At 44.5% G+C, this 23,320-nt stretch overlaps 1 long non-coding RNA gene across 1 annotated transcript; it reads right to left on the reverse strand.

Moving 5' to 3' along the window:
* Nucleotides 1-2,263: 2,263 nt before the first annotated feature.
* LOC128351845 (uncharacterized) lies at nt 2,264-3,189 on the reverse strand. The gene is made up of 2 exons (XR_008320074.1): nt 3,128-3,189; nt 2,264-2,697 (listed from the first exon to the last, which is right to left on the reverse strand). It is a non-coding gene; the product is annotated as an uncharacterized LOC128351845 (long non-coding RNA).
* Between the last annotated feature and the right edge of the window lie 20,131 nt (nt 3,190-23,320).

Raw genomic sequence — 23,320 nt, forward strand, 5'->3', positions numbered from 1 at the left:
AGTGCCTCTATGCAGGAACAGAAAAATCTATGGCGCAATTCACAGAGAGGCTATTCAGCAGACAATGGCTTCCTGATCCCCCAACAGGAATCAGAAGGAAGCAGTAAAATGGGCCAAACCTGTAAGCAACTTTTATTTTAAATTGCCAGAGACCTTTGCTGAATGGAACTTACTTGTGAGTAGAATAATCTTGGCCATGGGTAAGGGCACTGCTATTTCAAACAGGGCTCTTTTACATGCTGTGTGGCACCTCCATTTTAATTCCACTTGCAGCTAATTACAGAAAAGCAATGCCCCAGCAGTGCTACAGGGACTCCAGTGCAGAAGCCAGGTCAGCTACGGCAAGGATGTAAAGCAAACTGCAAACACAGACCATCCCCCCCCCCCCGGTGTGTCAAGCGCTATTTAAGCTCACTTGCTTTTTTTGTTTTCCCCAAGGGAGAAAAATCACCTTTTTGTAGAGAGAATGTGCAAACTCAAAAGCCATGCTGGCAAAGACCAGACTAGAATCAAAGAACTTGCTGTTTTTAACATCTCTAGTATGGAAGGGGACCAGTATATGAGGAAGGTAAGGCAGGAATGCTTAGTTTGGAGCTTGAAGTCAACATTTCAAACAGATCGACTTCTGCCTGATTTCCAGAGCGGCACGAAATGCATTTGAGAGGAATAACTTGACCCTACAAGGATTTGGATGCTAAAGCATTCAGTTTAAGAAATACAGGGTGGAAAGCCTCTTGAAATGGAAGATTGAGGGCACTTACCATCTTATTTTAAAAATCACTCATTGGATCCTGCTAGTCATGGTCTTATGGAATAATGGCACAAAATATTAGATTGCTGACTTGCTTACAACACTGTAAAATAATTAATATAACCACAGATAGATTCACTTAATGTTACTGAGCTTGCAGAGACGGGATATGCTCCGATTCCTTTGTCCATCTCAGAGCAATTGTACACACCACAGGTGACTTAACGGGACATCTTCAACAGACGTGGTGTCAGCAGTCAGCATCGTTGGACTGTTGTGGAGGCTCCAGCAGCCTAGCAAGGCCAGCAGCTGACGCCAGAGAAGCAGCACCATCTACCATTGACCTTCCAGGGAGGATTGGGGCCAGCTAGAATTTTTTTCTCACAATGTGCTCTTATTCCAGCATGCTGTAGAGGAGAAATACTGTACAATGGTACACATTGGTGGTTTCCATTCCACCCCCACCCCACCATGCCCTGGAATGATTCTATGTTGAGGGAATTGTGTGTGTGGTGGTGGGAGATTGTGGATGCCATATGGTAGGTCCTGGGTAGAATTCTGTTGCTGCCGCCGCCCGTGGAAACCACAGCAACAAAGACCCACATCCTCTGCCACCATCAATATGAGCCCACCCACACAGGAGGGGGTTCACCAGTAGGGTTACCAACAGTCCCTTATTAGCACAAATGTCCCTTATTTCACCCCCAAATTGCCTGTTGCTTACAGGATGCCATTTGGCCCTTATTTTCAGCAAATGGGAAGAACCTGTGGCTCAGATCAAACTAGTTCTTTTCATTCATAACAAAATAATTAATGAGCACCAACTCCTTTCCCTTCTCCCTCCCTACCAGAGTTCCTTGTGGTTCTGGAGGGCTGCAGGCTTTGGGCTGCCATCAGTCCCATGTGGGGGACAGTAACAACATTAGCAGCCATCAATGATGGGCTAACTCAGCATTATCGAGGTATCAGGGTCATGAAAATAATTCAATCGATGACTACTAGATAGTGCCCATGTGTGAAACCTATTTTTACTGACTAACACTTCTCTTTCTAGAAAACAAAATTGCATCACACCCAGACACGATTGGGAAAAATTGGGCTAAGGGAGCCTAGCCCGATTTCACCCCCATGTGAGAACCATTGGGCTCGCAGCTGAGCCTGGTCTCACCAAGGCAGGTAACCTGCTAAAGTTACTCTCCCCTAAGCCCAGGTGGAGCGAGCATTCTGCTAACCCGGAGCGAGCATTCTGCTAATGTGGGTGCGGCTCCATGGCAACTCACAAGTAGACCCCCAACCAGGAGGCTAAAAAGCAGCCTTCTGGCTCAGGGGTCTCTCCAGCATGCCCTGCATGCTTGCACAGGGCATGCTGGAACTTCCAGGGGCTGCGTGGCCCCCGATCCCCGCAGCGCCCGCTGGCTCCATGACAGAGCCAAGAAAGGAAACGGGGTCCACGGAATGAAAAAGCAAAAACAATGGCAAGAAACCCGTGGACAAAAGAAATAATAAATACAATAAGGAATAATATATAAATGTATTATGAAAAAAATGAAAAACCAGCTATCAACAAACATTATAGCAGACAGCCACATCGGTAACACACATGTTAGCATGGATAAACATAAGGCCATATAAAATTACAAAACGTGGTAACAAAATACACAAAACCATATGTGCAGATGTCCAAATGGAGTCCAAAATGTCTTTGAATATGGAAATATAAAAAGTACATGCAGAGCAAATGGTGAATGCTCAAATCCAGAGGAAGGGACCGATGTGCTCAGAAAGATGTCATAAATGCCTGAAGTTCAGCTGATGATGCATACTTTCAAACAGAACAGACAACATGCACCGAGGTGGCTGATAACAACAGACGATAGGAGCCAAGTAGTGTCAGGAGATTGGCCAAACAACAGCTGTCCCGGGATAATAGCTGTTTCACTGAAAGGCTTCATCAGAGGCAATTTTCCATAAATAAAGTTAAGATAAATGAAAACATGAAACCATGACACTACAAAAAATATAAAGGACTGAATGCGAAACACTTACAAGGGGAAAAGGAAACAAACATACCTAAACTGTGAGGCGTCACAAAACTAATTGGAACAACTATTTGAAAAAGTAAAGGGGTTCATATAGCTGGGGAAAAAACTCAGCATGGGTCATAAACAATAAATAAATGCAGGCGGTTTCTCAGCTGCAGCCAAGGTCAAAAAAACTTCAATGAGAAAAATAACAAAATAGAAACATTTCAAGAGAGATAACAATGAAAACTGCCTATGGTAAATAACAACGGTACTTACATGAAAAACTAACTAAAATAATAATATAGATAACACACTAAAGCAGAGTTAATGAGAAAGATGCAAAAGAACTTACACAAGAGTGGAAAAACCCATGACTGTGCAGACGGATTCATCAAGGCATTGTAAAGCCTGAAAATACACGTAACTAACACGGGCTTGTCCCAGATTATAAAGGGAGGGAAAAGAATTAAACTCAAGAGACGTTACAGCTGTTCCTAAAAGCTCAAAGTGCCCTTAAAGAGGAAACAGTACGTATCATGGAAATATTTGCCAAAAGAATAAAGACTTACATACATGAAAACCAAACTGAAAAAATAATATAAAAAATACTGATATAGATAACAGACTAGAACAGAACTAATGGAAAGAACTTACACGAAAGTGAAAAACCTGTGGCTGTGCAGAAAGGTTTATCAAGGCATATTATAGCCTGAAAATACACCTAACTAACACAAGCTTATCCCAGATTACAAGGAAGGGGAAAATTGAACTCAAGAGACGTTGCAGCTGTTCCTAAAAGCTCAAACTGCCCATAAAGGGGAGACAGTATGTACCATGGGAATATTTGCCAAGGAAATAGAATGTAATTCTAATAGAATATATAATTAACGGCTGTGAATCAGCCCTTTACTGATACCAAACTCCCAAACAAACATGTAAGCCAGAAAAACCAAGTATAACGATACCTGCAATAGAGAGCTAAATAATTCAGAAAAAGAAGAAGAAACAAATGAACCCAAAACATGTTAGGCTGTTAACAAAAATAGGAACAACATTTAAGAAAGCCTATCATGAAAAGGACCTAATGAAATGTCCAACAAAAAGTAAACAGTAAGAGTAAATACTTCCCTCATAAAAACTGAGAAAAGAGCCACGCCATCCCAAATCATTTGATGAAAACAAGACTAAATGACTGACCAACTGTAATAGGACCAGACAGAAAATATATATGAAGGATGTTAGAAAGATGTTATAAAAACAAGGCCAAATCATTAGCAGAGTTCAAACCTTGGGGTGCCACAGTTGAATAAAAATTGATGAAAAAAGCTTCTTTCTGGAGAAGAATCCAGCAGACGTCTGATAATGCGAAAGAAGATCCGCAGTACTTATACAAAATAAAGAAGCAGATGTCATCAGCAGAATGATGTTTATCAATGTAGTGCATCACAAGAGGGGCTTCTACCACCTTATGCAAAAAACGGGATCGATGTTCAGCAATCCGGACTTTGGCACTTAAGAACATAAGAACATAAGAACAGCCCTGCTGGATCAGGCCCAAGGCCCATCTAGTCCAGCATCCTGTTTCACACAGTGGCCCACCAGATGCTGCTGGAAGCCACAGACAGGAGTTGAGGGCGTGCCCTCTCTCCTGCCATTACTCTCCCGCAACTGGTACTCAGAGGCATCGTGCCTTTGAGGCTGGAGGTGGCCAACAGCCCTCTGACTAGTAGCCATTGATAGACCTCTCCTTCATGAAGTCATCCAAACACCTCTTAAAGCCATCCAGGTTGTTGGCTGTCACCACATCCTGTGGCAGAGAGTTCCACAAGTGGATCACGTGTTGTGTGAAAAAGTACTTCCGTTTGTTGGTCCTAGACCTCCTGGCAATCAATTTCATGGAGTGACCCCTGGTTCTAGTGTAGTGTGAGAGGGAAAAGAATCTCTCTCTCTCCACTTTCTCCACTCCATGCATGATTTTATAGACTTCTATCATGTCTCCCCGCAGTCGTCTTTTTTCTAAACTAAAAAGCCCCAGGTGTTGTAGTCTTGCCTCATAAGAAAGGTGCTCTAGGCCCCTGATCATCTTGGTTGCCCTCTTCTGTACCTTCTCCAGTTCAACAATGTCCTTTTTAAGATGTGGTGACCAGAATTGTACGCAGTACTCCAAGTGTGGTCGCACCATAGTTTTGTATAAGGGAATTATAATGTTAGCCGTTTTATTTTCAATCCCCTTTCTAATGATCGCTAGCATGGAATTGGCCTTTTTCATAGCTGCCGCACATTGAATCGACACTTTCAACGAGCTATCAACCACAACCCCAAGATCCCTCTCCTGGTCCGTCACCGACAGCTCGGATACCATCAGCATATACTTGAAGTTGGGGTTTTTCGTCCCAATGTACATCACTTTACACTTGCTAACATTGAACCGCATTTGCCATTTTGTCTCCCACTCCCCCAGTTTGGAGAGATCCTTTTGGAGCTGCTCACAATCTGTTTTGGATTTCACTACCCAGAAGAGTTTGGTATCATCTAAAAATTTGGCCACATCACTGCTTACCCCTGCTTCTAGATAATTTATGAATAAATTAAAAAGCACCGGTCCCAGTACAGATCCCTGGGGGACCCCACTTCTTACTTCCCTCCGTTGTGAAAACTCTCCATTTATACCTACCCTCTGTTTCCTGTCTTTCAACCAGTTAGCAATCCACACATGTACTTGTCCCTTTATCCCATGACAGCTAAGTTTCCTCAGGAGTCTTTGATTAGGAACTTTGTCAAAAGCTTTTTGGAAGTCCAGGTAGACTATGTCAACTGGATCTCCTTTATCCACATACTTGCTGACACTCTCAAAGAAGTCCAAAAGGTTGGTGAGGCAAGATTTACCTTTGCGGAAGCCATGCTGGCTCACTCCCAGCAGGGCCTGTTCTTCTAGGTGCTTTACAGTTTTATCCTTGAGGATGCTTTCCATCAATTTGCCTGGACAGCATCCTCAAGGATAAAATTTCAGATTTTACTTCTTTCAGATTTACCAATGTACCAAAGATTGCATGGACACTGAATCACATAAACAATCGCCTTAGAACTGCAATTGGCGAAAAAACGAAGAGAGAACGATTTATGTGTAAAAGGATGAAGTACAACCCTGGTAGGAGCAGCTAATGAACATACCGAACAGTGGGCACAGGCAAAAAAGCCCAAAGGTTCGGAAACATGCCTGTTTGGAGATGGAAGATCAGTGCTTATTAACATATCCTGAAGGCTGGAAGTTTTACGATAAGTGATCATGGGTGGGATGTCACATCCAGGTAAATCAGACACTATATGCCAATGCCTTTTAATGATATTTTAAATCTTATAGGCCATCAGAGTATACTGAACTGACCCAAAAGGCCCCCGATCCCCGCAGTGCCCACTGGCTCCGTGACAGAGCCAGCAGTAGCCGTGTGGTCGGCTGATCTGGCCGCCCAGGGCTAGGCAGGTGCTCCTCTGTGGAGAGAGCAGACTAAGCCTGCTCTCCCTGCTTAACCCCACCTGGCGGTTCCCACTGATCGTTGGCGGATCCCACTGATCGTTACCCAGTTTGGCTAACCATGGTTATATCAATAAGCAGAGGAGAAGCAATCTAAGTTGAAACTTATTATTATTATTATTATTATTATTATTATTATTATTAATTTACACAGTCAGACAGGTGTTAGTGACTGGTTTGTTTTATCCAGACATCGAGTCCTTCCCAAGGACCTGGGATGGCTGAATTTTATTATCAATGTTGTTGCTGCTGTTGTAGATATCGTCGCAGAATATAGGCTGTTCCCAGTAAAGCTGCTTTTTGTAGTTGGCTGGTGGTGATTTCTGTGGCCCCTATGGTGTTGAGGTGCTCTTCAAGGTCTTTTGGAACCGCACCCAGGGTGCCAATTACCACTGGGATTATTTTGGTCTTTTTCTGCCACAGCCTTTCAATTTCAATTTGTAGATCTTTGTATTTGGTTATTTTTTCTATTTCTTTTTCTCCTATTCTGCTACCCCCTGGTATTGCTATGTTGATTATTTTGACTTGTTTTTCTTTCTTCTCGACTACAGTTATATCTGGTGTATTGTGTGGCAGATGTTTGTCTGTTTGTAGTCGGAAGTCCCATAATATTTTTACATCTTCATTCTCTTCAACTTTTTCAATTTTATGGTCCCACCAATTTTTGGCTACAGATAGCCTGTATTTTTTGCAGATGTTCCCTGCTACCTTGTCATGCCTTTGTTTGTAGTCAGTGCGATCTTTTTACAACAGCTGATTAGGTGGTCCACTGTTTCATCTGCTTCTTTACAAAGGCGGCACTTGCTGTTTGTTGTGGATTTTTCTACTTTTGCTCTTATTGCATTTGTTCTTAGTGCCTGTTCTTGTGCAGCCAGTATTAAACCCTCTGTTTCTTTCTTCAAGTTGCCATTCTTAAGCCATTGCCAGGTTTTGGTGATGTCTGATTTTCCACTTATATTGTGCAAATATTGGCCATGCAGGGGCTTATTTCTCCATTTTTCTGCTCAGTTCTTGACTTGTTCTTTCTTGTAGGCCTGCTTTCTTTCATTGGTGTTGAATAGTTTCTCTTTATTGACCATTTGAAGTGCATCTTCTTCACTGTCCTTATATATTCTTCAAGGCCTCTTTTCTCCTCCTCTACTGTTTGATGGACTTGCAGCATTCCTCTTCCACCTGAGCTGCAAGGGGGGTATAGCCTATCTACATCACTGCAGGGGTGCAGAGCATGATTGATGGTCATGATTTTCCTGGTCTTACGATCTAGCGTCTCTAGCTCAGCCTGGGTCCAGTCTATTATTCCTGCAGTGTATCTGATAACAGGTATAGCCCAGGTGTTTATGGCTTGTATGGTGTTCCCGCCATTGAGTTTGGACTTGAGAATTTTTCTAACTCTCCTGATGTATTCACTTCCAATTTTTATTTTAACTTCAGTGTGTGCAATGTTATCAGCCTGGAGAATGCCCAAGTATTTGTAATGTTCTTTCTCTTCCAGGTTCTTGATCTTGCTTCCATTGGGTATTTCTATTCCTTATGTTTTTCTCATTTTCCCTCTATTCATTATTAATGCAGCACACTTGTCTAGTCCAAACTCCATTGCTATATCGCTACTGAATATACGGACAGTGTTTAGCAGTGATTCAATTTCTGACTGGGACTTTCCATACAACTTCAGATCGTCCATGTACAGCAGATGGTTGATTTGACTGGATGTTTTAGATGTTTGGTATCCGAGGCCTGTTTTGTTTAGTATTTGTGAAAGTGGGGTCATGGTGATTACAAACAACAGAGGGGATAGTGTGTCCCCTTGGAAAAAGCCTCTTCTAATGCTAACCTGTCCAAGTGTCTCGCCATTGATTGTTAACTGTGTACTCCACATGCTCATTGCTTTTTTAATTAATATCTGAATGTTTTTGCTGACACCAGTTGTTTCTAAACATTTTAGTATCCATGTGTGAGGCAATGAATAGAAGGCTTTCTTGTAGTCAATCCATGCAACACTTAGATTGGTTTTTCTTCTCTTGCAATTTTCTAAAATCATTTTGTCAATCAGCAGCTGATCTTTTGTGCCTCTGGTGTTCGGGCAATTTCCTTTCTGTTCAACTGGAAGCTGTTTGTTAGTTAATAAGTGTTGCATCACTTCATCTGCTATTATTCCAGTTAATAATTTCAATATGGTTGGCAGGCAGGTGATCGGTCTATAATTACTTGGAACTGCACCTTTTGCTGGGTCTTTCATGATGAGATGAGTTTTCCCAGTTGTTAGCCATTGTTCAATATCACCTCCTTGCAAAATGTGATTGAACTGTTTTGATAGTTGTTTATGAAGGCTTGTTAGGTGTTTAAGCCAAAAGCCATGCAGTTCATCGTCACCTGGCGCAGTCCAATTTTTAATTTTCTTTGCTCTTTCACTTATTAATCCTGGTGTTATTATTAGATCTTGCATTTGTTGGTTACATTTTTTGACCTCTTTCATCCAGCCTGCTTTTGTATTATAATCTATTGGATTGTCCCATAATTTCCCCCAGAATTGCACTGTTTCTTGCAGTTTCTCCTTCTATGCTTTGGTAGAAACGTCTCTGATTCGACTGAAATTGGAGATTCTGCCTGTGTTGTGTAATTCTGGCTTCATATCTGCTAATCTTCTTTGACACTGCTGTTATTTGCTGCTTTTTTGTTTCCAGGACTTCTCTAATTCTCCTTGAATCTAGGTGGTATTTTTGGATCTGATACTGTTTGGTGTTTTCATTCTTCAGCTTCTTGTTGTTCATATCTTTCAATTTACTAGCATCTGATCTAAGCCTGGAGATTTTATTTTCTAATCGAATCTTCCATTTAGGTGATGTACTGCTTTCTTTTTTTACAGCTCCACTGATCTTATATCCAAGCTCTTGTGTTGTTATTATTGCTGCACTGTACATTAGTTGGTTTGCTTCTTGCAAATTATTGGTTGTTATTTCTGCAAGTGCAGCATTGACATCTTTTAATGCCTGAGCAAGTTGTTTTTTGGCAACCATTTTTAGAGCTGGAAGTCGAACCCTGGTGGTTGTTTGGTTCATGTGCTCAGTTATTTTTTGCTTTAGTTCTTGTTGCTTTTCTGTTAAACGGCATTCGGGTTTTTGAGATGAAGGCAAAGGGGAGGTTGCCTGGTTTTGATTTTGAAACAGTTCAGCAACAGTGGCATCCTCTATTTCCAACACCTCCTCCACCTGCGCCTGAGCAACTGCTTCAGTTGGTGGTAATTCTTCTTCCATATCTTGAGCCTGTGTTGCTCTTTGCAGTTCTTCCAGCTCAACTCCTGTGAATACTTTATTTCTTATTATGAATCTTCTCTGGTCTGCTAGCCTTTGTTCTGTTATTTCTGTATCTGGATGCTTCTCTTTCCAAATTTGGTACATCCTTTTTAAATAACCTCTTCTAGTTGGACTAGACTTGTAATAGCAGATCATTATTTCCTTGTTGGCATTTTTTGTATATTTTTTTCGGTTAAGCGATGTTTCTTCCAGTAACCTTGCAATCTCCAGCCCTGGTTTCTCAACTGAATCTCCTGAGTCCTGTTGCCCACTTGCCACCAGATGTCCAGGAACTATAGCATCTGGCGCGGTCCTTGTTGACCCGGGCGACGACCGATCCGGTATAGATTTATTAAAGTTACATCTCACCATATTGTTGATGGGAGAGGCACTCTTTGTCTTGCTCCTCTGGTGAGACCTGTCCAGTATGGTTGGACCTCTGGCATAGCTCTCACCTTCATCAGAGCACACAAGCCCCACAACCACGCCAAGGCAGTGCCTCACTGGGGGTTGTTGTTATTGTTGTTGTTGTTGGGAGTTATTATTGTTGTTGTTGTTGTTATTAATTCAATTTCTATACCATCCTTCCAAAAATGGCTCAGGGTGGTTAACACAGAGAAACAAATGGCTCAGGGTGGTTAACACAGAGAAATAATAAATAAATGACTACTTATACCATAGTTTAAGTTGAAAGTGGTAAAAAAACATTTTTACACATTTTTAAACACTTAGTTTAAGTTGAAAGTGGTAAAAACACATGCAGCACTTAGGCTTGCAATTACTCCCACATATTCCCTGCACCTCACATTCCTTATTCGGGCAGTGGGATGTTGGCAACCCTACTCACCAGAGTGCAACCCTACTCACCAGAGTGCAACTTTGTCAAGGACCCCTTCAAACTCCTCCACGTTCTAATTCAATTTTATGTATTGCTGTGATGATTATATTTTTGTCATCTATTCTCCTCAGGGAGTTCAGCTGTTGCTGAACTACAATTTCCATCATCCCCAGCCACAGTTTATTGTCACTGGGAATGATGGGTGTTGTAGTTTAACAACAGCTGGAATGTCAAAGGTTGCTTATCTCTGCCCTAGTTCATGAGGTATGATTAAAATGGGACACAAGCAGATGCAAAAAAGAATGACCCATTCTGCATTCTACCCCCTCAGTTTCATGTTCAAAACATGCCCTCAGTGATGCATACAGCATTAGAATGCCACCATGGTCCCCATTGGGAAATCTTGCTATACTATCTTTGCACAAGCAGGAGAGCTGGCTCCATTTATATTTGTGTATTTCAAGGTATTTCTATCCTGCCTCTCTGGGCCAAATAAATACTCAAAACATTTAACTAAGAGGTCCCTAGAATCACAATCTAAATGTTTGTTTCTTATTAATTGTTCTTTTTGTTTTAATTGTTCATTATGTTATGATTCTCATTATGTTTGTGAACTGCCTTGGATGGTTATTTTGTATAAAAGAAAGATGGGCTATATGTTTTCTTAATTAGATAAATAAACATTTATAGAATGACTCTTAGTTTTGCAAGGTGTGGAGGCCCTCAGCAAGGTGTGCATCACTCAGCAGCGATGGTGTCCAAACTGCGCAAACTTGTGCACATGGTTCTCAAGAACAAAACATTGCACAAACAGAGCTGCACAACAGTGTGTCCATTTTATGCTTGCACAACTGTGTTCTTGTGCAATTGCATGAATGTAATGTTCCTTCATGTGTGATGTTGCACAGTATGTCAGTTCCCCCCAATTCCCTTCTTTTTTTGTTGGGTGGGGGGAGAGAGAGAGAGAGAGATTTCTAAAAATACCTCAGAGGTTAAGGAAACTGTTAAATAGAATGGGTGGAAAATAAGATTTGGCTGTGTTTTTTTTTTTTTTTTAAGGAAGAGACTGAAAATACTGCACTGGTATGTAACCTCTCCAATTCACAAAGGACAAATAAGATCTTATTGATTCCAGGTGCAGCCTTGGAATTGGGCCCAGATACATGTTCATTCCTACCAACCATCAGAATGTGACCTTACAGATCAAGAGACTCATCGTCACACACACACACCAAACAATACATATCGGTAGCAAACATTTTCTTTTCAGCATATTAATAATTGTTGTCATTCATTCTTTGATCTTCCACCACAGTACAAAAAGCTAACTGAAGTTCAAGGCATCCACATATACACACCTCAAAAACAGAGAAAGCAAAAATCTGAGCTGAAGATAAAAAGAATCTGATTTCCCATACTTCAAACAGCTAAGGGTTGATCTACACATGCAGGTGAGTCATGTGGTACAAAGATCTGGCAAGTGTACATTTCAGTCTTCAGGTGAGGGGAGGGTTGCATGTTTGAATGTTCCTCCATATCAAAATCTCCCTGTACCCAGAAAACTACCATGTCAGGGAGAAAGGGTTAACCTAGCCTTCTTCATGATGTGCCCACTTTCAACCAGCAGGGACGGTGTTGTTTTTACATGGGAGAGCATGCAGACATGCATTTCCTACTCAGCATCTAAAGAGATGCAATGTCAGGTGATTCATCTGCACATATGGGTCAGCTCAGCTCTGAATCTAGAATGTAGACTCATAGCTTCCAATGGGTGAGGTATGTGGTGTAATTGATGGAAAGATGCAGGGTGGTCGTCACTGGATAGCTGTCACTGGAACAAGGCAGATACAAAATGATATTGAGGGTGAGACCTAGAAGATTCCTCCATGGTTGCCAGGCCAGGTAAAAGGTTGGAGAGAAGCAATAAACAAAAATCTGAGCTGGAACGGCTTCAGCTTCAAACACATTAAACCTCCCACAAATCATGCAACTAGGCAGGGGTGGCCTTCCATGAAGCAAAGTGAGGTGGTCTCCTCAGGCACAGGTGGGAGGAGGTCAAGAGAGTGGCAAGGGCCAGCTCCCTGCAATCATGGCTGCCACTCCACAGTCCTCACCACCACCTGCTTCTGTTCCCCTTCTCACCCTACTGGGACGTGCCCTTCATTCCCAATCTCACCCCAATGGGGCAAACCTCTTCTTTCCCCTCTTCCCTTGTGCCACCACTGCCTGGGGTGCATAATCTGAAAGTGCTCAAGTGACGTCACTGCTGCCTGAGCAGCATGGCCTGAGATGGCTGACCACCAGGTGCGCAAAATGTCCTGGGCCGCCCCCAGGAAGACTCTTGGAGCAAGCTCCTCCACTTTATGAGGTGGACCTTCTCAACCAGGTGTGGGCAGTAATGCTGATAGATTGATATAGAACTGATCATCTTTGCCCTCCTTCCATTAATCATTACCCACTGTGATGGAGCTCTGAGCACTCTTTGCTTTGCATGTAAAGTTCCAGCACCGGTGGATTTTCCTGTTGCTCCCATGAAGGCATCAGCTCCAGACACATCTCCCTTTTTGTGCTCATGAAACTAGCTCTCCCTCTCAAAGTGAATGGGGAAGCCCTTGCAAACAGATTTGCTGTCAGGCTTGGAGGACTCAGATCTGAGTTTCTGTGCCTCCCTTTTGAGCAGCACTGAGTCACTCTGTTCACAAACCTGCCATTGGTAGACGCTGCTGCTCTCCTCCTCTCTCTCCTTTAGCTGCTGTCAGGACCAACCACCTTTGCCTCTTGACACAAACCCTGACAACAGCACTATCTGAAAGATTCAGCATGTAGACACCTGCTGCCTTTCAGCCTTCCCGTTAAACACCTGTTATAGGGCTGGGGCCCCTGCTTTCAATTTCTCACTCAAAGATCTTGAGTTTAGCTTCAGGGGATAAGTGCCGTAATTGAAGACCACTAATTTGGAGAAGTCTGATCTTGCCAGGTTGGAGTTCCGACTGTGCCGCATTTAAGGGCAGAGAGAGACATCCCCACCCAGTTATGCAGCCTGGAGCCTTCGCCTTTTGCCCCCTCTTGCCTTTGACAAAGGATCTCCCAGGTAGCTGACAAGACTCCCCCCCCCCTTCAATTTCAGACCTTCAAAAGGCAGCTCTTGCCAGCAGCTCACTAATTTAATATTTCCCTGCGCAGACAAGTATGACCGTCCGTGGCAAACCCTTTCGTCTGCATTTTATTCCTCTTCAGCGGAATAGGCTTGGCAGTATAGTCAGAACTCTGGAGGGCCAAATTTGACCAACTCTGGGCTCTTTCTTACTATCCTGGGATCAATGGGTCAAACTAGGTATGGCATTAAAGGTGTTGTTGTTATGTTACGATGTCAGCAAGGCAATTCTAAGTGAATTGATTCTAAGGGCAACAGCAACAGACCTGTCTTTCTAAATTCAGTTCTGCCCCAAGTACTTAAGTCACAAAGCTAGGGGTATATTTATTTGATTCATGCTGATGTAAACAATAAAGAGTCCTGGAGATGATCTCCCCTGTCTTTTTATCTGGAATTTGGTTTTTATATTGGTCGCATTCACATGTAACGCAGAACCATGGGTCCAATGGACCTGCAGTTCTGTTCCCCACCCACCCCCGCTCTGCTGTCTGAATTTGGTTGTAATGGAGAGCACTCTCTCTGCAGTCAGCGAGACATTCAGAGGCAACGCAGGCTGAATTGGACCTCGGGTTGGGGTGATGAAACTCACTACAACCCGAGGGTTCAAACTGGAGCTCCTGGGAGGAAACCTCAGGTTGCTCACATCGCAGAACTGGAGCTGCACGAATTCAGATGTACAGTAATGGTAGAATAACCTCTGGCCCCATTAACTTTGGTTTCTCTGCATTATGTGCGAATGTGGCCAATGTCTTTCTGCAAATTTTTGTTATTGTATTTTATTATATGTTCAGTCATTATATGTTTAGTCACCTTGAGTGTGTTGAAAAGGTAGGGTATAGATATTTTAAATAAATACATGTAGGGATCAGCATCTTTCACATGCTCTGTTTGCTCTTCAGATTGGACTTCCTTGCTTTCTGTGTGATTGGGACAGACCCACAATTTGAAACACATGTCTTGTTGAGGTCTTACTGAACATGTGACTGCACAAAGCAAACCTGCTTCTCAACAGAGCCTTAGGGACCACCAGTGCTTTCTCTGCCACATGCTTTGCCTTCCTTTAGGGCTATCAGTATGTTCCGCCCTGAGGGTTGATGCCGCCAGGCTCTGTTAGAGCAACATTCTATATTGAGAAGGACTCTATCAAGAGAGGTTTGTTAAGCACGGCTGCTGTCTGACTTTTTGTCAGCAAGCAAGGAACAGGCGAAGGATCTCTGGACACAAAGAGAGGTTTAAGTTGCCTTTATTAGAATCCCTAGCTGTGTCAAATCTTTTGATTCCATTTTGTCAACTCCACATCTATGGGGATTTTTTCCCTTCCTCCTCTGGCCTGCCCTGGTTTCCCTGACCTGCTGAATTTTCCCAACTCATTTATCTTCCCATTTCCGTTCTGTTGCACTTGTTAGTTTTAGGATGTTCCATTATTTCCATGTTTGAACAGTTTAAAAAAACGCTAACAGGGCTGCCTGACTTTCAAAGCCATCCAAAGAAAATTATCTCTTTGTGTGTCCATTTGCATACAAAATATAACTCCATTTCATTTTAAAAGCAATACTGTTTTTTTAAATGACCTACATTTCATTTGGGGCTAGGCCTTATTACATGCTGTTTAACTTTGTGGGAAGATAGAGCTTCTCTTGGTGGAGTACAAATTAGTTTTGAGAAAGGGGGGGAAACATGTTCCCAACATTTCGAGCCTCAAAACTGACGGCTAATTGTTCCCACCAAATTTTCAATTGTCTCCTACGATTAGATGAGGTAATCATTTGCAGAGATCTGTTATGTTTTTCCCCCCTCAAGTTTTTCTTCTTACAAGATAATTGAACCCTTGCAGGCTGTTACGTGACTCAGAGAGAAGTAAAAATAAATGGCATCTTATAGGTTTATAAAATAATTGCCATTTTAGAGAAAGCATCTTAACACTACCCTGCAGTAAGAGAAGTGAATCAAAGGCAGGGCAGGAGGGAGACTTGCAGCCATCTAAGGTGGATTTGGTCAGGATCAGAAATGGATCACTATGACTTTGCCATTTGAAAATGTGGATTTCATAATGTGAAATGAGGGGTCATTGCTTAGTGGCAGCACGCAGGCTTTGTATAGCCAAAGTCCCTTCCAGGCTCAAATCCTGGAATGTCTGCTTAAACATATCTCAGGGGGTGGGGCATAGAAATTCTCCTGCCCGGGATCCTGGAGAGCTTCTGGAAGTGAGGATGGACAATACTGAGCTAAGTCAGGGATGGTCCTCCCATGAGGCAAGGTGAGGCAGGTGGCAGATTCTTGGGGAGTCAGCAGGGTGGCAAGATGACCCCCCTCCACCACCACTGGAACAGCTCTTCGGGACCAATCGGATCCTTGCAATCTTTGCAATCAAAGGTTGTAAGAGGCATGAGGAGAGAAGAGGGGGCTGCTGGCAACCTCCCCTCCTCCCTGCCCCCTACCACCTTCAAAGCTTGCAAGGGTCAGTTTTGAAAGGGGACAGGGCCCCCACCAAAGACATGGGGCAAGGAGGAGTTTAGTGCCTCACCATAGGCACTGCAATACCTTGGGCCAGCCTTGAGCTCAGTGGCCCCTGGGGGCCCCAAAATCCTCTTTAGTCAGTCCCAGGTGGTGGGGTCACCCAGTGGAGCATGATGATTCTTAATTTGCAGGGGAGAGGTGGCCTCCAAAGGCCTTTAGGTCCAGGCTCCAAAACTACCTAGGTGCATCTCTGTCTGTAGAAGAAGAGGGAGGAGAGCTGGCCTTGTGATAGCAAGCATGAATTGTCCCCTTTGCTAAGCAAGGTCCACCATGGTTTGCATTTTAATGAGAGACTATGTGTTAGCACTGGAGGATATTCCCCTCAGGGGATGGGCCACTCTGGGAAGAGCAGAAGGTCCCAAGTTCCCTCCCTGGAAGCATCTCCAAGATTGGGCTGAGAGAGACTCCTGCCGGCCTGCAACCTTGGAGAAGCTGCTTCCAGTCTGTGTAGACAACGTTGAGCTTGATGAACCAAGGGTCTGACATGGTATAAGGCAACTCCCTATGTTCCAAAGACAGTTCCTTATTGCAACATGAGCATTCGTCGTGAATGCTTGCACACAGTTGCTAGAATGAAGATGGGACTCTTGGGAGCCCTTCTAAAAACTGCATCCATCTTTGGTGGCCATGGGGAAATGTCAACAGATGTTGTTGACTACAACTCCCATCACCCCTAAGCCAAAGGCTACTGTAGCTGGGGATGATGGAAGTAGTAGTCAACAACACCTGGGAGTCCCTGATACAGAGAACAATACACTCAGCTGCTTCAGCATAAAGCAAACTGGACACATTCTCCTATCTAATGCATAACCTGGCTTCGAGCACACCACCCCAATGGCTGTTTTCAAGTTTTCGCATTGCACACCAGAAGCTTGATCCTGTGCATGTGGTAGGCAGTCTAGGCCCATGTCTCCTCACTGTGCTCTGTAGTGGCAGGGAGCCAACACCACCATGGCTTTCTCCCACAGCTACTATGTGTTACAGCCACTTAAAAATGGGGCAGCCCAATGAAGTGTCTCTTCCTCTTTGCACCTTTAAGAAGGACTTTTATAAAGGGACAAGTTAATTTTAGCCCGTTGAATAACGGGCGCTAGGAAGGGAAGGGGCCCATATTCGCCCTCCTGCCCGGCTCCGTCGCCGCCAGGCCTCGGCCAGCTTCCCCCACCGCTTCTCCCCCCTGCCCGGTTTCAGGCCCCAAATTCTCCCTCCCGGCTCCAGCGCGGCAGCGGAGCCTTGGCCGGCTTCCCCCGCCGCGTTTTTCCCCCTCATTCAGCGGCTGGGCGGACTCTGGGGGCGCCGCTGCCGGCCTCCGTGACCGGGCCGGGCCATTCGCAGTCGGCTCTGTGCCGCCGGCCGCCGCCGGCCTCCGTGCCGCCACTGGCCTCTGCTCCGTCTTTTTTGGCCGAGGCGGCGGCTCCGCCGCCGCCTCGGCCAGTTTACCCCGCCGCCACACACCCGGCCTTTTCGGGGCAGCCACTTCTGGCCGCCCAAGATGGCCACCAGTTGTGTCTCCCTTGCACTGTTCTGGGCATGCGTACAGGCCAGGGAGGCACAAACACACGCCTTGGTGTCCACGGACGGACACCAAGGCTTTTATTATAGAGGATTCCTCTTGCAAAGGAGGAACCCATCTGCAGTGAAGACAAATGGCTCCAGATTTCACTAGCCAAGAAAACTGATTTAGGGTGGGCCTTTATTTGCATGAACATAAGAACATAAGAACAGCCCTGCTGGACCAGGCCCAAGGCCCATCCAGTCCAGCATCCTGTTTCGCACAGTGGCCCACCAGATGCCACTGGAAGCCACAGGCAGAAGTTGAAAGCGTGCCCTCTCTCCTGCCATTACTCCCCTGCAACTGGTACACAGAGGCATCCTGTCTTTGAGGCTGGAGGTGGCCCACAGCCCTCCGATTGGTAGCCATTGATAGACCTATCCTCCATGAAGTCATCCAAACACCTTTTAAAGCCATCCAGGCTCTTGACTGTCACATCTTGTGGCACAGAGTTCCACAAGTGGATCACACATTGTGTGAAGTGTGTGAATTTCTCTCTCTCCACTTTCTCCACACCATGCATGATTTTATAGACTTCTGTCATGCCTCCCTGCAGTCATTTTTTTTCTAAACTAAAAAGCCCCAGGTGTTGTAGTCTTGCCTCATAAGAAAGGTGCTTTAGGCCCCTGATCATCTTGTTTGCCCTCTTCTGCACTTTTTAAAGTTCTACAATATCCTTTTTAAGATGTGGTGACCAGAATTGTACATAGTACTCCAAGTGTGGTCGCACTATAGTTTTGTATAAGGGCATTATTATATTAGCCGTTTTATTTTCAATCCCTTTCCTAATGATCCCTAGCATGGAATTGACCTTTATCACAGCTGCCACACATTGAGTCGACACTTTCAATGAGCTGTGCACCATGACCCCAAGATTCCTCTCCTGGTCAGTCACCGACAGCTCAGATCCCATCAGCATATACTTGAAGTTGGGGTTCTTCGTCCCAATGTGCATCACCTTACACTTGCTAACATTGAACCGCATTTGCCATTTTGTTGCCCACTCCCCCAGTTTGGAGAGATCCTTTTGGAGCTCCTCACAATCCATTTTGGATTTCACTACCCGAAAGAGTTTGGTATCATCTGCAAATTTGGCCACCTTGCTGCTTACCCCTGCTTCTAGATCATTGATGAATAAATTTAAAAGCACCGGTCCCAGAATAGATCCCTGGGGGACCCCACTTCTTACTTCCCTCCATTGTGAAAATTCTCCATTTATACCTACCCCCTGTTTCCTGTCTTTCAACCATTTAGCAATCCACACGTCCTTGTCCCCTTATCCCATGACTGCTAAGTTTCTTTAGGAGTCTTTGATGAGGAACTTTGTCAAAAGCTTTGTGGAAGTCCAGGTATACTATGTCAACTGGATCACCTTGATCCACACACTTGTTGACACTCTCAAAGAAGTCCAAAAGGTTGGCCAGGCAAGATTTACCTTTGCGGAAGCCATGCTGGCTCACTCCCAGCAGGGCCTGTTCTTCTAGGTGCTTTACAATTTTATCCTTGAGGATGCTTTCCATCAATTTGCCTGGAACGGATGTTAAGCTAACTGGCCTGTAATTTCCCAGATTGCACCTGGATCCCTTTTTGAAAATCGGTGTTACATTTGCTACTCTCCAGTCCTCTGGTCCAAAGTCCGATTTCAGGGATAAGTTATATATTTTAGCAAGGAGGTTGCAATTCGACATTGGAGTTCTTTGAGGACTCTTGGATGGATGCCATCCGGCCCTGGTGATTTGTTAGCTTTCAGTTTTTCCAGACAGTTTAGAACATCATTTCTTGTCACTTCTATATACTCTATATCAGGTATATGTTCCGTATCCTCTGCCATGAAGACAGACACAAAGCACTCATTCAGCTTCTCTGCAACCTCCATATCCTCCTTAATAATCCCTTTCACTCCTACATTGTCTAATGGTCCAACCGCCTCCCTGGCAGGTTTCCTGCTTCTGACGTATTTAAAGAAGTTTTTGTTATTCCCCGTGATACTTTTGGCTAAATGTTCCTCAAACTCTCTTTTCACCTCCCTTATTGTTGCCTTGCATTTCTTTTGCCAGAGTTTGTGTTCCTTTCTGTTCTCTTCATTTGGACAGGCCTTCCAATTTCAGAAGGAGGTCTTCTTCCCTTTTATGGCTTCCTTGACGCTACCCATTAGCCATGCTGGCATCTTCCTGGACTTAGTGGTACCTTTCCTCCTTTTGGGTATACAATCTAACTGGGCTTCTAGTATTGTGGTTTTGAATAAGCTCCATGCATTCTGGAGCGAAGTGACTCTCCTGATTTTCCCTTTCAGCTTCCTTTTCACCATACTCCTCATTTTAGAGAAGTTTCCTCTTCTGAAATTCTAAATGTCAAGAGAATCCTTGGTGATTCTCTCCCTGCATGTATGCTGAATTTGATAGCACTATGGTTACTGTTCCCTAGAAGGTCAATGACACTGACATCACACAGCAGGTCCTGGGTGCCACTCAGAATTAGGTCCAAGGTTGCCTTCTCTCTGGTTGGTTCCCAGACCAACTGTTCTAGGGCACGGTCATTTAGCGTATCTAGAAATTTGACCTCTTTGTCATGACCTGACTGTGAATTTACCCAGTCTATGTGTGGGTAATTGAAATCAGCCATAATTACAGCCGTGCCTCTCCTTGACGCCTCCCTCATTTCCTCCTGCAACTCCCAGTCACTGTCGGCGTTTTGATCCGGAGGGCGATAGCACGTCCCCAGTAGCATGTTCCCTTTCAGGCCTTGTATTGTCACCCACAGGGTTTCTGTGGAGGACTCCAGTCCACCTAGGTTTTCTACCTTGTTAGATTCTATCCCTTCTTTAACATACAGTGCTACCTCTCCTCCAAGGCGCCCCTCCCTGTCCTTTCTGTAGAGTTTATACCCAGGAATAACAGTGTCCCACTGGTTCTCACTGTTCCACCATGTTCCTGTTATGCCCACTATATCTATTTCTGCGTTAGCAACCAAGCACTCCAGTTCACCCATCTTGGCTCGGAGGCTTCTGGCATTGGCATATATCGTGTTTCCCCGAAAATAAGACAGTGTCTTATATTAATTTTAGCCCCCAAAAATGCACTAGGGCAATTAGCGGTACATCAGAAATTACTGCTTGGTCTTACTTTCAAGGTAGGTCTTACTTTCGGGAAAACAGGGTAAGCACCTATACGCTGAGTCTCTCCCCTGATATATGATATTCTTTTGACTCTTTGACCTGCTGGCCCCAGCTCCCGTCTGTTCTTTATGCAGCTCTGCTCTGTCCCCTTCTGTTTTATCTGAATTCTATGCACCCTCACACTTGAAAGGATGTCTTTTGCCACACGGGATACTGCCCAGCTCCCATCGGCTGTTCCCTAGGCGCCATTTTAAAAGCTGCTCTGCAAACTTTTTAAGTGCCAGCAGTCTGGTTCCATCTTGGTTCAAGTGCAGCACGTCCCTTTTGTACAGGCCTTGCTTTCCCCAAAATGTATCCCAGTGCCTAACAAATCTAAACCCTTCCTCCAGGCACCTACATCTCATCCACGCATTGAAACCCCTCAGCAATGCCTGTCTCACTGTACCTGCGTGTGGAACAGGTAGAATTTCTGAGAATGCTACCTTGTGGGTCCTGGACTTCAATACACTACCTATCAGCCTAAATTTGGCTTCCAGGACCTCCTGACTACATTTCCCCACATCATTGGTGACAACGTGCACCACGACAGCTGTCTCCTCCCCAGCAACGTTTTGTGCACAAAACAGGCCATTTCGGCTGTTTTGTAGCCAAAACAAAACACCAAATGCTCAGAACAGAACATTTTGTAGCCAAAACAAAACATCCCTGTTTCGGATACAAAACATTTTGTTGTTTCGGCTGTTTTGGAACTCCATTTTGAAATCACGAAAAGTCTTTCTCCTTCAGTCTCCATTTTGAGTTTTGACATCTGTTTGAATTTCCAGCCCTTCCAGCCTGCAGATTGGCCAGCGAAAGCATGGGCTGATCTGCTGGCAATTGCCTCCTTATCCCTTTTAAGCAAATTTAAGGGTAAAATTTACCCTCACTGGCCAATGGGGCAGTGTCCATTTACCCTCATTGGCCAGTGGGGCAGTGTGCACACTGCATGGGGCATTGTTGTTATTTCACACTGTTGTGTGTAGATCAGTTGCATTTCGGGGGGGGGGGTGTGACCTTTGGAAATCTGCCTGGTTCTTTGCAAAGCTCTGCTGTTGTTGATCTGTGATGTTGATGTTATTTGGGGTGGATTCAGGGCAGAAAGGGGGCTTTGGGGGCAGAAGACTGGGTCAGGTGGTAGCGCCCCAAGGGGTGCCTGCCACAACCCAGATTCCAAAGGAATAGGGCAAAGGGCTGATTTCTTAGGAATTGTTGGAGTTTACGCTTCTTTAAGGTTTTTCTCCATAGGGAATAATGGAGGTTTCAGCAGACCCATAACTCCACCTGAGGGGCACTGGGGTAGCCGGGAGTGCATGGTGTTATAATGCACATAGGGTGCCAGCCACCCCAGTGGGTTGCTAACCCATGGGGTACTGGGTTCTGTTGTTTCTGAGGTGTTCTGAGTGTAGATTCTCTGGTAGCATATGAGATTTTCAACAACAAACCATGAATCCATTCTCATATGCTACCAGAGAATCTACACTCAAAACATCTCAGAAACAATTGAACCCAGTACCCCATGAGTTAGCAACCCATGGGGGTGGTTGGCACCCTCTATGTTCTACACTACCACTCGCTCTGGGCCACCCTGGTGCCCCCCAAGTGCAGTTATGGGGCTGCTGTAACCTCCATTATTCCCTATGGGGAAGAACCTTAAAGATGCGTAAACTCCATTAAATCTTTACAAATCAGCCCTCTGCCCAATTCCTTTGAAATAATTCTGGCAGCTTCCTTACCCCCACTGGGCAACTACCCACCCTACTCTGCTCTTGGCCACCCCTTTCCCTCCAACATGAAGCTATACTTTGTGCTGAAACCTCCATTATTCCCTATGGGAAAAATCTTAAACTTCAAAAATTTACCAAAAATCAGCCCTTTGCCCAGTTCCTCTGAAATGTGGGTGGTAGCTTCCACCCATTGGGAACTACCACCCCCATCCACTAGTTTTGCCCTGGGGCCATTTTTTTAAATCCAAAACATTTCGGATTCGGATTTTGCAATTTCGAACAAAGAACAAAATGGGGGTGTTTTGGATTGGCTGATTTCGAACAAAGAACAAAATGGGGGTGTTTTGGATTCAGGCCAAAAACAAAACAGAAAAACAAAACAGAATGCACAACCCTACTTTGAACCTTCTGCTCTTCTCAGAGCGGCTCCATACCCTGAAGGAAATATCTTACGGTGCTCACATGCAGTCTCCCATTCATATGGAACCAAGGCAGACCCTGCTTAGCTAAGGGGACAAGTCATCCTTGTTACCAAAAGACCAGCATTTCTCTCCTATCAACCTGGTGGCTTATATATAGTGCAGCGTGCTGCCCATGGAAGTCACCCATGAAAAGGGCCACGATACCTTAGGCCACCCTTGGATATGAGATTGCATTTTAGTAAGCTATATACATGGGAACTGGCCTTTTGTTAGCAAACATGAATTGTCGCCTTTGCTAAGCAGGGTCCACCCTGGTTTGCATTTGAATGGGAGACTATATGTCTGAGCACTGAAAGATATTT

Source organism: Hemicordylus capensis, chromosome 3, assembly GCF_027244095.1.
Source record: "Hemicordylus capensis ecotype Gifberg chromosome 3, rHemCap1.1.pri, whole genome shotgun sequence".
Classification (NCBI taxonomy): Eukaryota; Metazoa; Chordata; class Lepidosauria; order Squamata; family Cordylidae; genus Hemicordylus; species Hemicordylus capensis.